The sequence below is a fragment of the Zonotrichia leucophrys genome, chromosome 12 (genome assembly GCF_028769735.1).
Source record: "Zonotrichia leucophrys gambelii isolate GWCS_2022_RI chromosome 12, RI_Zleu_2.0, whole genome shotgun sequence".
Taxonomy (NCBI): domain Eukaryota; kingdom Metazoa; phylum Chordata; class Aves; order Passeriformes; family Passerellidae; genus Zonotrichia; species Zonotrichia leucophrys.
Genome location: NC_088182.1, coordinates 14,254,372 through 14,267,578, shown reverse-complemented (window position 1 = coordinate 14,267,578; position 13,207 = coordinate 14,254,372). Strand labels below are relative to the sequence as shown.

Genomic DNA, 13,207 nt, shown 5'->3' with positions numbered 1-13,207 from the left:
AAAATACAGCAAGGGGGTGGGGGGGCCGTTGCCTTTATTAACACTAATCTCTCTCCATTTTAGAGCCCACACCAGCCATCAGACCCAACTGCAGCTGAATGAGGAAGCCAGCTTGAAGACAATGTGCTGGAATATCCCAGAGGACTGGAAATCAGAGTTGTGGTCTCTCAACACTGAGTGTGTAATTTGCTGGAAAGTTGACACCCTTTCTGCTTTGTCTTGATGCCTTTTCCATTTGTTTGATCCCTTTTACATTTTAGTCTCTGTTCTTCGGACGGAAAAAGCAAATCTAGGAATTTCTTCAGCTGCTCTCTCTTTGCTTCCCATTTTTTTTTCTGTTGCTTCACTAACACAACTCAAGTTCATCAGTAATGGCACTGACAGTTTGCCTTTTAAACCAAGCTCCATCTCCTGTCACCCACCAATGCAATGGAACCCCACCTTTGGAGGGGAAGCAGCTGCTGTGCTCGCCCCAAACAGCAGGGTAGGGCAAGAGCCGATGGCACTCAGAGCTCAGCTGCTGTAATCAAATCGTCTCCTGTCACCTTGAGCACCCTGTAATGCTCCTACAGCTAACAGGCTGGGAGGAGGAGAGGGCTGAGAAAAGCAGTGTCAGAAGAATGTAGGAAGAGAATAATTTGATAGATTTTTTTTTAGTTTGGTGGGTTTGTTGTTTGGTTTTTTTTTTTAACATTGATCTGAAAATTGAAGTTATGGATTGTTTTTTAAAAGGGAACTTCAGAAAAAATCTCTCTTCCTCCCCCTCTCTCTCTCTCTCTCTTCTAGAAGTGATCTCAGGGAAGTATTTCCAGGCAAAAGCCTCTGACTTACAGATCATTCAAGGTGTTTATGCACATCAAAGTACCTAATATTTGAAACAGGAGAAAAACCGAACTTGACTTAATCAGATTTACAAACAAGTTAGCTTTGGCTGCATTGAACATCTGCTGCAGCCCCCACGGAGAGGAACTGTCTCATACCTCTCCTGGGAACTTTTGGGCAAAGCTGGATGCAGAAAGTTCACTGCTGTGACAAAATGGCCTTAATTTGCCCTCTAAAAAGAGGGGGACAATGTTACAGCTAACCTTTTGTCAACACTCTGTGGCACTGACAGGACAAACACATCTGGATCAAGGCAAGAGGAAATGCAACGCTCTCACTGTCCCATCTGTGACGTCCCTGAGAGCCCCAAATTTAGAGCACCATTCATACTTCACTGGTCTCTCTACTACCCCCTCAGCACCAGCATCTCTGATAAAACAAGCCTCCCCAGGAGCCTCTAACTCATTTTTCTTGCTCAAATGGGTTGCAGAAGGGACTTGCTTTTGTTTCCACCAACACAAAGCCGAAAAAAACCCTCAAAGCTACATCCGTATGGAATGTGGGTGGTTGGAGAAAAATGGGTTTCCTGCTGCTTTGTATGTCCTAAAGCCTATTAACTGGTACTCTGTCTCTACCACTTCTTGTTTTGCCTGACAGGTTAAGGCCGCGTTGGCTTGATGAGACATTAGTGGCAGAACTTTTCCTGTGCCAGCCTGACACAATTCCCACTCCCACAGCTCCAGTGTCCCCCATTAGCTGCTCTTGAAGGCACCATTTGAGGATGTTGCACCACATCTTCTCACTGAGACCTCGAAGGGAGCCTGTAACCCTCTGAAGATTGCTGTGAACTGTGCAGAAACAGAACTGGTTTCCTCAGGGCTGGTGCAGTGAGTGACGAAGGCGGAGTGGGGGGGCAAGGACACCTAAGCAGAGATTTTCTCCCTGTTCAGCTGCTTTGGGCATTTGGCTTCTTGTGGCCCAAGTTCCTCTATCCTCAGTAGTGAGAACTGCAGTCCTCATTCCTGCTTGTGGTCCACAAGCAGCTTTTTTCTGCTGCACCTCCTGACAGAGATCTGTTTGTAAGTGCACCTAAGCCTGCTTCCCCTACCTGCCCTGACCTGCTCTGTCCCACAACATGGAAACATTAAAAACATGAATGCTAACACTCCTGCAAATGCAAGAAAAGGGACCTTTTCATTTGGCTCCACATCTCAGGCTTGCTCAGGAGCCATTTTCAGCACTTCAGGTTGGAGTGCTTTTGAAAAGGAAAATCAATGCTGAGGCAACGTGCCCAAAAATGAGGGGTCAGTAGGCTGGCGTGGGGGAGGTGCAGGTGATGGAGCAGCAATGGGAGAGTGCCTCCAGTGTGTGATCCTCATTGTGGCTGAATCACTAACCCTAAACACATAAATCAAGCCCAGCTTGGGGATCACGCCTGCAGGCACACTCTGTTTGATCCAGGAAGGCTCACTTCAGCAGCAGCTTTTGGAAAGACTGTGCCAAGGCTGTACAATGGGAAGGGCTGCTGTGTGTTTCTGTTAGCATTGACACATTTGCCCCATTATTCATGGCTGGTCTGCATTTTGCTTCCTCTTGGTTCCCAGCCTGCTTTTTCAGTGGGTTTTCATGCCTTTGAGGCAAGCAGCACTGAAATGGTGCCAGTCCTTTGTCAAGAGCCAACTGGGCATACCCTGGGCTATAGTTTTTGCTGGCGACAGTCCCAGAAGAAGGTGTCTTGTGGTCCTCCATCATATGTGTTGCCTCTCCTCTCTGCTGTCCAGCTCAGTAATCAATTTTTAAATCTATTAGCTGATTTTTTTTTTTTTTTTTAAGTAGACATGATGGAAGAGTAGGGGTCTCAAAGACAAGTGTTAGGAAAACTGGTGTCCGGACTTTTTCCTCCATCTTCTTGCAGCGCCAGCTGAAGTGAAAGGCTATGATGTATGAGCTCACTTTTAATCAGGTAATCCAGCTGGGAGAGAGCAATACCATAACAATCCATTCAGGATTAAAGAAAAGCTTCTGGCAGTCCCTCTCACCATCCACAAGACATCCATTGTCTCTGCTACGAGCTGCAGGCTCTTCTCTGCTGGGCAGAGTCCCCCAGGATGGCCAAGCACTGGGACACTGCCCATAGCAGGAGCCACTCACTTCTCAAGGGGTCCTTATCCACTCAAACATCACCAGCTTGGCCTTTATCTTCTGTTTATGCCCTCAGCAGAACTGAACAAAACCCTGGCCATCCTTCCCAGCATCCCATCTCTGCCCATGCCTTGGGCTTTGCTCAGGTACCCTGAAAGCAGAGCAGAGTGGGGCAGAGTGAGTGGGAAACACAACTGCATTGCCAGGAACGGGTCCTCAGAGTTTTCTGCCCAAATTGTGGATTGATTTGAGTGCTCCCAAGACACTATGAAGTCTGAAGGCCAGGAAAAGAGTGATGTTATGGGGTTCTCCTCTGAAATAAGCTACCTGAGCCCAGGCACATGTGTGGTCAAGTCAGGCTAGAGTTTCTCTAGGGTGGTTTGGCCACTGCTGAAGCTGCTAGCTGTACAGGTGGACAAAGGGAAAGATTTTCTTGCGTTTCCTTTATTAAGGCACCACTTGATGTGTGCCCACATTGCTTCTTCTCTGAAATGCAGTGCCAGGAAGGTGCTGCTGCTCTCCCAGTCACTGGCACGAGGAAAGCAAACTGGCTGTCCTTGGCATTTGATATAAGGCTTTCCACAAACACCAGCTAATGGGAATTCCTCACTGGTGTCCCTGGGAGTTTCAATATTGGATGTCAAGGCAGACTTTTGTCTTCTCAGCAGGCAGTTGGACCTGATGTGCTTAACCCTTTGCAGCCCAAACCAGAGGGCGAGGGACTGAGCCTGGCAGGGCCTCAGAGCGGGCTCCAGCTCCCTGCTGTGCTTGGCTGCTGCATGCCCTGGCCTCAGCTGCACAGCACTCCTGCTCCTGCAAACTCAGTGCACGTCCAGCTTTGTTTTATTGTCAAGGTGCCTCGGAGGACAGGGATCCAGGAGGATTACTGAATGCCTCGCAACTCGGAGCTGGCAGGCGCACGGGGCACGCTGAAGGGTTTTGTTTGTGCCTGGTGAGAGCAGCTGTGGGCAGGAGTGGGTGAGCAGGGAAGTTACCAAAAGAGAAATAAGGAAACAAAAGGCGAGTTGGGGCAGGGGGGGTATGTTTGCATGGGGGAGGGCAGGAATTTCTTTTCTTTGTCGGAAAGTCTAAAGTGCCTTTCTTTAGTGCCTCGGTCGCTGCATGGGGCCTTGGTCAATAACATTCCTCCCTCACCCTGCGGAAGGAGACGGGCCAAGCAAGACACGGCTGAATGAAATTCCTCTCACCTCACCCCGTAAACATCCCAAGAGTCTGGCCCCATTATGGCTGGGTACAAAAGTCTGGGTCCGAGGCCGAACAAAAGGATGGGGAAGAAAGTGCAGGTTGCCAGGGCAACGCTGTCCAGGCTGCCTGGTTTTATCAGCAAGGGGCCTGGGTTTTCTGCCTGAGTTACGGGAATATGAGGCAATTTATTTCCACCGCAAGACAGAGGCTTTGGAGGGCAGCCTGGTGAGGTCTGCCTTTGCTTTTGGTGCTCGCAGCAGGGCAGGTGAGGTGGGAGAAGCCAGGGCAGTCTCCAGGATACCCTGACAGCCAACAGCATCCTGGGGAGCACAGCAACGCCCAGGGAGTGTCCTGCAAAGGGTAACACACAGTGGGGACCCTCCAGGGGGTCTGTCCAGTCTGCCCCTCACAGGGTGTGGGCTCTGTCCCAGCCTCCTCTGCAACACAGAGAGTCTGCTCATGCCTCTGTTCAGAGCCCATTCATCTCCCTTGACTGAGGATGGCCTTATCCCTACTTGGGAATCCCAGTACCCTGGCAGGCTGGGTTAAATTGGGGAAAACTAGTTTTTCAGTAGCTTGACAGAGAGGGTTTTACAGTTTAATTCAGACAGGCTTTGCTATTTGCCTTCCAGATGAAGGCATGGAAAACATGCCTTGTTCTAGGCCTAGTTTTGTCTGCACTAGAGAGGATCTGGTCCATGCCCAGAGAGCATCAAAGTTGCCTCAGACAGGTCTGGATTGCAGTGGGAACATCTGGACCCAGTGCCTGAGGGTCAGAGGAAGCAGGACTGCCAGGCCCCCTGGCACAGCATTTAGCAAAGTTAATGCAAAACCTTAAAACTCCCTGAGCCCTTGAAGAATGGACCTGGGATGTGTTTGCCTCACGTTGAAAAGGATGAGTGCAGCTCTGGGAAATTCAGCTGGATTCATATCCTCCCCTACCTGTTTTGAAACAGAACACCCAAGAAAAAAATACTCTAGAGACCAAGAAGCAGTGTGGACAACGTAGCAAACTAGCTGACCTAAATCTTAACAAAGGGTGTTATGACACTAGGGAAAATATCATTCAGGCGTCCACTCATTACAGTGGCTCTATTGAGTAGCAAAGGTGTTCATGATGTGCTTCCCAGTCAGTCTGAAGAGGATGATAATGCTGGGTGTAGGGTCAACATGCAAGATAATGACAGTACAAAGCCTGAATGGAATAACAAAATAAAACACAACAGTCAGACACGTTGATGTGTTACAGGCAGGACAAGCAGGTATTTGTTTTGTTTCCAAACAAGCCAAAATGCCAAAATGCAGGTGTGATGGCAAGGTTTCCAGAGGCAGAACCTCTTGCAGAAGAAAAAGAACTACAATGGATATTGTGTATGCAGTAGCCATTCCTGGTTTGCTTGATGTTTTTACTGTGGGGCTTGGGGAGTGTGTAGGATGGGTCAGCAGCATGCAAAGACCTGGAACAAAACTTGCAGGCCAGCTCAGTTAAAGGGCTGGAGCAGAACCAGCTCAGCAGGCCGTGGAGAGCATTCGGCCGAGACTGCCTGCTCATCTCAATTCATCTCGACAAATTTCTAGACAAATGCACCAAGCTGTGCTCAATGGAGTGACAGGGAAATTACTAATTAAACTGAAGATGATGGGATTAGTGGGAAGAAATAGAAGATGGGCACAGAAGCTGTACCTCTGGACAGAGGCAGTAGCAGGCTGAACAGAGTTCACCACTGGAGTTTCTCTGGAATCGATCCTGGGATTGATCTTGTTTATTCTCTCCATGAATGATGTTGTCATAAGAAGTGGAAGCGCTTAGGTTAAGCCAGCTGATGACGCAGAAGGGGGAGGCATTGTGAATGCAGAGGAGACAGGAGATCAAACAGAAAGCAGCAGACAACCTTGAGCACGGAGACGCAGGAACGAGTTGAAATTCAAGAGCACGAAATGCAAGACTAATCACAGGGTTGGGGTTTTTTGTGCTAGACAGGGAGTGTGTCAGTTGGACATGACTGAGGAGGAGGTGAACTTCGTTGTAGCAGTCATGGGTGATTATGAACCACCAATGAGCTAAAGGCACAAAAAGGCGAACGAGACCCGAGGGGTTTGGGATATTGCCAGTAGAAGCAGGAAATTATTAATAGCATTTGCGAAGTACTGACAAGACCTCATCTAGCATTGGGTAGGAGTCCTGGACAGGTAGGCTGAAATGCTGCCAGAAGCGGTGCAGAAAAATTCTCTGAATATGATCAAGGGAGTGGAGATCCTGTTTCACAAATAAAACAAAAGATGGAAGGAGTTATCTTCTCCATCGGTTTGCTAGTGATATCCAAGCACACCAGAAAACCTCAGTGATTAGAAAGCAAGGATCCTGACAACCCCAGACACCCCTTGTCCCTGTGTGTCCTGCCCACCTGAAACCACCTGAGCTCTCGCCCTCCACAGGATCTCTCTTGCAGAGAGACCCTTTGCACGCTGCTCCTTCCCCCTCCTCGCCTTCTTGCCTGGAAACTGATCCCCACTTCAGCTCTAAATAGGCAAAAAGAAAAGGAAAGCCAGCAGACTGGGGCTTTTGTACGGCAAGGCAGATTAGGGGCCTCCCAGGGACTTGCAGCTTGTAAGAGGGAAGGGCTGGGAAATAGAGGGAGGTAGGGGGGTGGCCCTGCTCTCCTCCACAGACAGTGAAACTCAGACCTGCCTTTGGTCTGCTCCTTGCAAAATCTTTTTTGTCCACCTTCCTTCCTTTCCCCCCCCCCGCCTGACATTGTGGATCAGCTTTTGGGGGACTAGGATCTTTTCAGTTCCTGCAATGGATTTAATTCCTGAAACGTGTGTCCTGTTCCCCTCTCCCATGCTGAATCAGCAAAGCATTCACCCAAACAAAAGCCAAATCTCCCTCCTAGGGGCAATCAGGAAAAGGGGTCCCTGCAGTGGTCTCTGGTTTGCAGACAAAAGGTTCCTTGGACTATAGACAAGCGGGTTAGTGCCACCATGGATTATAGAAACAGCTGTGGAAGAAGGATTAGCCACCACCTGTGTGAAAGGCTACAGGTCTCCAGTCCTGGGCCAGCAGGACCCATGGCAGATGCTTTGTGCTACCTGTCTGCCCAAGCTTGACTCTCAAGGTGCTTTCTTTATTCTCAGCTTGCCTCCCTCAAATGCAAAGTGCTTAGGCTAGGATGAGCCAGACTTGCGTAGACCCAGGTTTGGACAATCTCAGCCTCTTTTAATTTGAATTGACCCATTCCCTCTTTCCTGCAGCCCAAGGCTTCTTTCCCTGTGGGCTGTGGGAAATACAATGCTGGGTACAGGGCAAGCACAGGCCCTGCCAGAGCAGTGCTGGGTACAGGGCAAGCACAGGCCCTGCCACAGCAGTGCTGGGCACAGGCCCTGCCACAGCAGTGCTGGGTACAGGGCAAGCACAGGCCCTGCCATGGTCCCCCAGGCACTGAGCTGCTCCTCGTGCAGCAGCTTGGTCTGCCATGGGACACTGGCTTTATTAAAGCCTCTTGACCTGAAGGGAAGTTGCCACACCTTTCAAGTGCTCTGTAATGTCCTACCTGTTGGTGTGTCCATGCAGCACTCCATCCCTTTAGCCCTTCTGGGCTCATGCTTTGTCCCCAGCCATAGTGTAGACCCATCCTCTGGTAGGGAACTTCCAAAGCTAAAATCATTACCAGTTTTGAAACATTCAGCTATTTCAGTGAACTCAATTGAAAAGCTTTTTAGGAGACTAATAATCCTACCTCCCTAGCAGAGATTGAATAATGTGCAGTAAATCCTGCCTCAGGCTTCATGCACTGAACAACACTGTGGAAAAGCCTTGTGAGACTTTTTGCTAACAGTGAAAAGTCTGTCCTGTGTGTGGGATGGACATGGGTCCTCTGCAAAATATCTCAGCTGTGAAATGAACACTGAACTTGCTGCAACCAGATTGTGTTGGACAATTTCATGTGTAAATGCATGTATTTTTCTATAACAGTCACTTATACAGTCCTTTCTGTCAAAGAGTGTTTGAGTTAAACTTTAAACAAAAAACTTCACCAGAAGAATAATCCAACACTGGAACTGCCTGCCCAGGGAGGCTGAGAGGTCTCCATCCTTGGAGATACTCAAAACCTGATGAGATGTGGTACAAATCAACCTGCTTATCTGTCTCTGCTTTGAGCCAGGTGGTCGGATGAGGTCTCCAGAGGCTTCTGCCAACTTCAACTGTTACTTCATTTTGAAAAAGCTGTAGAAGGATGATTTAGCCTCTAAATTTCAGGACACAAAGTTTGCCATGGGAAGTGACCATCCAGATGCAAAAGCACAGAGCCTGCAACCCCTTGAGCAGAGGGCAAGGGGACACCCTGCTACCAACAGAGCATGAAAAGCCTCTTCTCTTTGCTTCTTCCATTCAGCCAAGAGAAAAAGACAGCAGTGGTGGCCTGAATTATGGCACTTGTGGGTTTTTCCTGTGGCTGACAATAATGAGGGGCAGCATTAGTTTCCAGGCAACTGATTTGGTGTCTTTCCAAAGGCCTCTGGCAGTGGGGCTTCTCACTGAGGACCCTGTTTTCTTCCCTTCCCTTTGTAAGTATTACACTTTCACCTCAATTGCACTCCACTCTCCTGGTTGCAGGTGTTTTGACATCCTTGCCTTCAATTTTGAGATCCTCACAGTTCTTTTTTTAAGCACAGGCTCTCCTTGTGGAAACCCCCAAAGTGGGTGGATCTGCAGGGGCAGCAACACCAAGTGAGTGTGGCAGAGATGAAAAACTGGGCTGGTGAGGGCGGCAGAAGACACAGTGGAAAGGCACAGCCACAGAGAAGGGCATGAGAACCTGGTGCTTCTTGTAATCTGGAATGACAAGACTAAAGGAGAAAGATTGGGAAACTGGGATCAGCACACAACTTTGGCAGACCTTCATGTCTACAAACCTAAAAATGCTACAAACCACTCAAAACAGTTTTATTTTAACTAAACCAAGTCCTCACCTTGGATCGTGGTGATACTGCAGCAGGACCTGAGGCAAGGGGCACCCATGAAGCTGTTAAATGCCACAGCACATTCCCTGCTAAAACCGGGACCACCTCACTGCTGAGCCTGAGACACCTGAAGGAGAATAAAAACACTGGTCTTTACCAGATAAAGCTTAATAAAGCTAGGTATTTCCAAGAACAAAGGAAATTAAATTATCCAGACTACACTGTAGAAGTGACCCCCAATGTTCTGTGTCCCCAAACCCATGTATAATTGTAGATGTAATTCTTTTAGGCATAGAGACATGACTTTTTAGAATCAGAATATTTTTCCTGGAATTTTACTTTTAGTCTTTGAAATGGAATGTTCCAGAAGGGAAGGAGAAGTTACAGGTTTCTAGGAATATCAGGGATCAACTGTTTCCTAGCAGAAGGCAAGCCAGGAGCCAAAGCTGACCCCAGTACAGGATCTGCCCTCTCCAGCCAGGGGTTACATCCTGGGAAATGGGGGAACTGGAGCTGGGAATCAGAACGTTCAGACCAAAACAGGGAGGCAGCAAACATTCCATTTCATACAAAATGAAATGAGATCCAACAGGGAAGAGGAGAGGGAAGGTGGAGGGGGATTCATTATTCATGAAGGCAACAGTAGTACAACAGAGCTTGCACAGACCCATGCAGAGCTGGATAAGGTTACTGCAGAAACAAGGGTTGGTAATGGTATGCCAAAGCTCTGCTTCCTGGGTGTAGAAAGAGAGAAGCATTGAATCCTTCCTTTTCCTTTCTTTTCCCTCCTTTTCTCTTTCCCTTCCCTTCCCTTCCCAGCAGATAACACTCTCCCGGGGTACATGACATCATAAACAAGCTTCCTTGGAAAGCTCCATTCGTGGTCCTTGAGGAAGATTTGGGAAGCTAGAAACCTGTAGAGCACAGAAGAAGGGAGAAGCAGACCCCAGAGAGGTGGCAGACACGTGAGGTTCTCTGCCTCCCACCAAGGCTGATCCTGATTTCCTCAACAGGGAAACCTCTCAGGGCTCGGTGCTTGTCTCAAATGACAGCACGTGTTTGCTATGGCTCTGTGGTTTCCCACAAAGCAATGATTTTTTTTTTCTTTTTTTCCTGTTTGCTGCTTTTTCTTTTTTTTTCTCCTGGAAACCAGAGCTGCTGGCTGCTGTCTGGCAGGCTGGCTGTGGGACACCATTTGCAGATGGATGGGTGAGCAGGTACCTGTGTCATGCTGACTGTTACAGCATGGAGGAGATATCCCAGCAGCTGTCCTGAGGAATTAAACATCCCTGGCTGGTTGGACAGGAAACTGGGCTCTGGCTTTGCCCTGCTTGGCTTGGAAGCATCCTGAGAGTGAAAAGGAGGGTGAGCCACAAGGATGGATTGGTTTGCAGAGGAAGGGCTGCAGCCTTTATAGCTTTTAATGGCATCACCTGCAGTGGTTTCTGGAGCTACTTAAACTGTGTATGATGAGCTAACTCTAGCCCTTCTTTCAGGCAACAGTGGTGGCTGTTACCTGCACCACTGTTACTGCTGGAACTCAATCAGGTGTGTGGGGCAAGGAGGGGATTGTTTCCTGGGCACTGGGTGGTGTGTATATACAACACAGGTGGTGGGTAGGACAAGCAATGGGATCATTTTGCTTAAACTGGTATGTTCCTGCTCACCTTTTGGTTGATGTGGAGAGGCCATAGGGAGAGGATTATCTATTAAAAACGCAATCAGATGTGGAATGTGAATATGGACTGTGGGCTATGATCCAGGGCAAAAAAGTCCACCGCTCACTGCAATGCTTTCGTTTTGCCTTGAGTAGAAGCAGATCTGAAATCCTGGAGGTGGTAGACAATGAAGTATTTGCTACCCTGGGCTGCTTGTGGAAGGCAGAAATGTGTGCAGCTTGTGCAGTGCAGGTGATCCCTCCACTCAGCTGCTGAGGAGGCAGCAGCAGCTGTAAGCTCACACCAGCAGCGTGGTGGCCCTGGGATTGGGGCACCCTTGTAGGGGTGTCAGGGTTTGAGCCTGGCACAGAGCCAGTGCCCCCATGAAAATACCTCACCCTGGTGTCTGCTGTGAGATGTGACCAGGAATAAGCAAAACAGGCTCCAACTTAAACATAAATAACATTTTATTACCTAAAACTACAGGAAAAATAGGGAAAGACTATAAGGAAAAGAAAAAAAAATTGAAAACCTTACAAAACCACTTTTCCTCCTCCCCACTCCCTGACTTTCCCAATCCAATACATTCTCTCAAAACAACTGCCCAGCCCGGCACGACACTTTAGTATACTCAAACATCAGTTCATGAAGAGGAAAGGAGTCCTTCTTGTTCCATAGGCTTCTCCTGGAAACACACTGAAATCCCGGATGTTTCCTTGTCACTTCGGCACCGCCCGGGGGGGAAAAAAAGTCCTTTTGCCGCTTGTGACATGTTCCTTCCATGCTCAGTGCTCTCACCACCGAGACATGGCCAGAGCTGCTTTTAGGGTGGTCTTTCAAGGATGCCTTGTCTCACTCCAAAAAGGCACAGTCTCTGCTTTTGGGACAACTGTCCCCCCCATATTTTTCCAACCCCCTGGGGCCGGGGGGTCCCCACAAATGAACCCTCCTGGTTTTTGAGGCACTGCCTCCCCCTAAATGCAGTCTGTGTCACAGGAACAACTGAGTCCATGGCTACAAGAAAAAGTCCAGCCAAAAGGCCACTCCAAATCATCTCTCCCCATCCAATCATCTCCACAATCTCCGGGCCAAGTCATCTCATCTCTCATCTCCCTTCTTATTCAGCTTCGAGGAGGATTAGCATTTTTGTAAGGCCCCAGTCATGCAAGAAAGGGTTAAAAGTTTTCAGTCTCTGTCTGTCCTGGGACGAGATAATACTCCCACACGTGCTGCTGCTGCGGCCGGCCGGGCTCTCTCTCCCCCCTTCTCCTCCTGGCTGGCTGCTCTCCTGGGGGGAGGGGGGGGCTGGCTGCCCGAGGGCTGACTCTCTGGGACCTTCCACCCTTCCATCCTCGAAGCCCCCCCGAAGCCCCCTCTGTCCAGGCCCCAGGCCTACCGCGTGGCTGGCCCCTCCCCCGCCCAGCAGCAGCGGGCCGGGCGGGGGAGAGAGATCTGGACTCCTCGCCCGACGATGTCCAAAAGAGGAAGTGCCAGGGCAGTGCCCTGCTTTTAACCCCTGTGTATTCTCGGAGGTGTGTCCAAACCCCACTGGCTACACCAGGTGTCAGTATGAAACCCAAAACCTTCATTGGTTTGACCACAGCTTCCCAGAATTCCCAACTTCTTCCTGGTCAAACCATGACAAGGGGCCACCTTGATGGACCAGAGCATGGGCTGAATCAGGCCCTTGTGCAAAAAGAGCTGTTCCTCAGCTGAGGGAGGCCTTGCAGGATCAGACCCTGCTGGTGCTGCAGGAGGTGCTGACACCAAATCAGTGCATGTCATCACCAGGCTGTGCCTGGAGGGAGGTATGGCTGCAGCACACCGCCTTGGATCATGTCCCATGAATGGTGCTAGGGCTGCCAGGCACTGCAGCCAGAACATTTAGTGCTCACCTGGAATACATTGCATGATATATTTAGAAAGCCTTTTTTTTTTTCCCCATTGTTTTTAATTGCATTCAGCTTTTTTGATATTTCTGCCGGTGGTCGGCCACATGGTTTTGCAAAAAAAAAAAAAAAAGCCACCACTGAGCAGCGTGTGGGCCCTGTGTCTGCCTGTGAGCCAGGTCCCATCTGGCTGTAATTACTAGCTTCACATCAGCAGAAGAGTGTAATATTTAAACACAAATGTTTGATGTTTGCATAGCAAACCTCAGGATGGAAAGCTCTTGATAATCAGCCTGCAGGGAGGAGGTGGGCTTGCTGCAGGTGAGCACTGAGGTGTGTGGGATGTAGCAAGGCTTTGTGGGGTTTTATGGGGATAGAGAGAAGAGCAGCAGTGAATTCAGAAGCCCTTCATGCTCCACACAGCATTGCACTCCTCATCCTTAGGCCTTTGGGCCACGACCCATGCGGAGCAGAGTGGTGCAGGGCAGATGACCCTGCCGGGGATCTCCCATCTCCTCCCACGCAGAA

The 13,207-nt window shown here is 49.3% G+C and overlaps 1 long non-coding RNA gene across 1 annotated transcript; it reads right to left on the bottom strand.

Annotated features, from left to right (window-relative positions):
- Positions 1-8,909: 8,909 nt before the first annotated feature.
- LOC135453332 (uncharacterized) lies at positions 8,910-10,473 on the bottom strand. Its single transcript, XR_010441841.1, has 3 exons — positions 10,354-10,473; positions 9,142-9,259; positions 8,910-9,018 (listed from the first exon to the last, which is right to left on the bottom strand). It is a non-coding gene; the product is annotated as an uncharacterized LOC135453332 (long non-coding RNA).
- Positions 10,474-13,207: the final 2,734 nt, after the last annotated feature.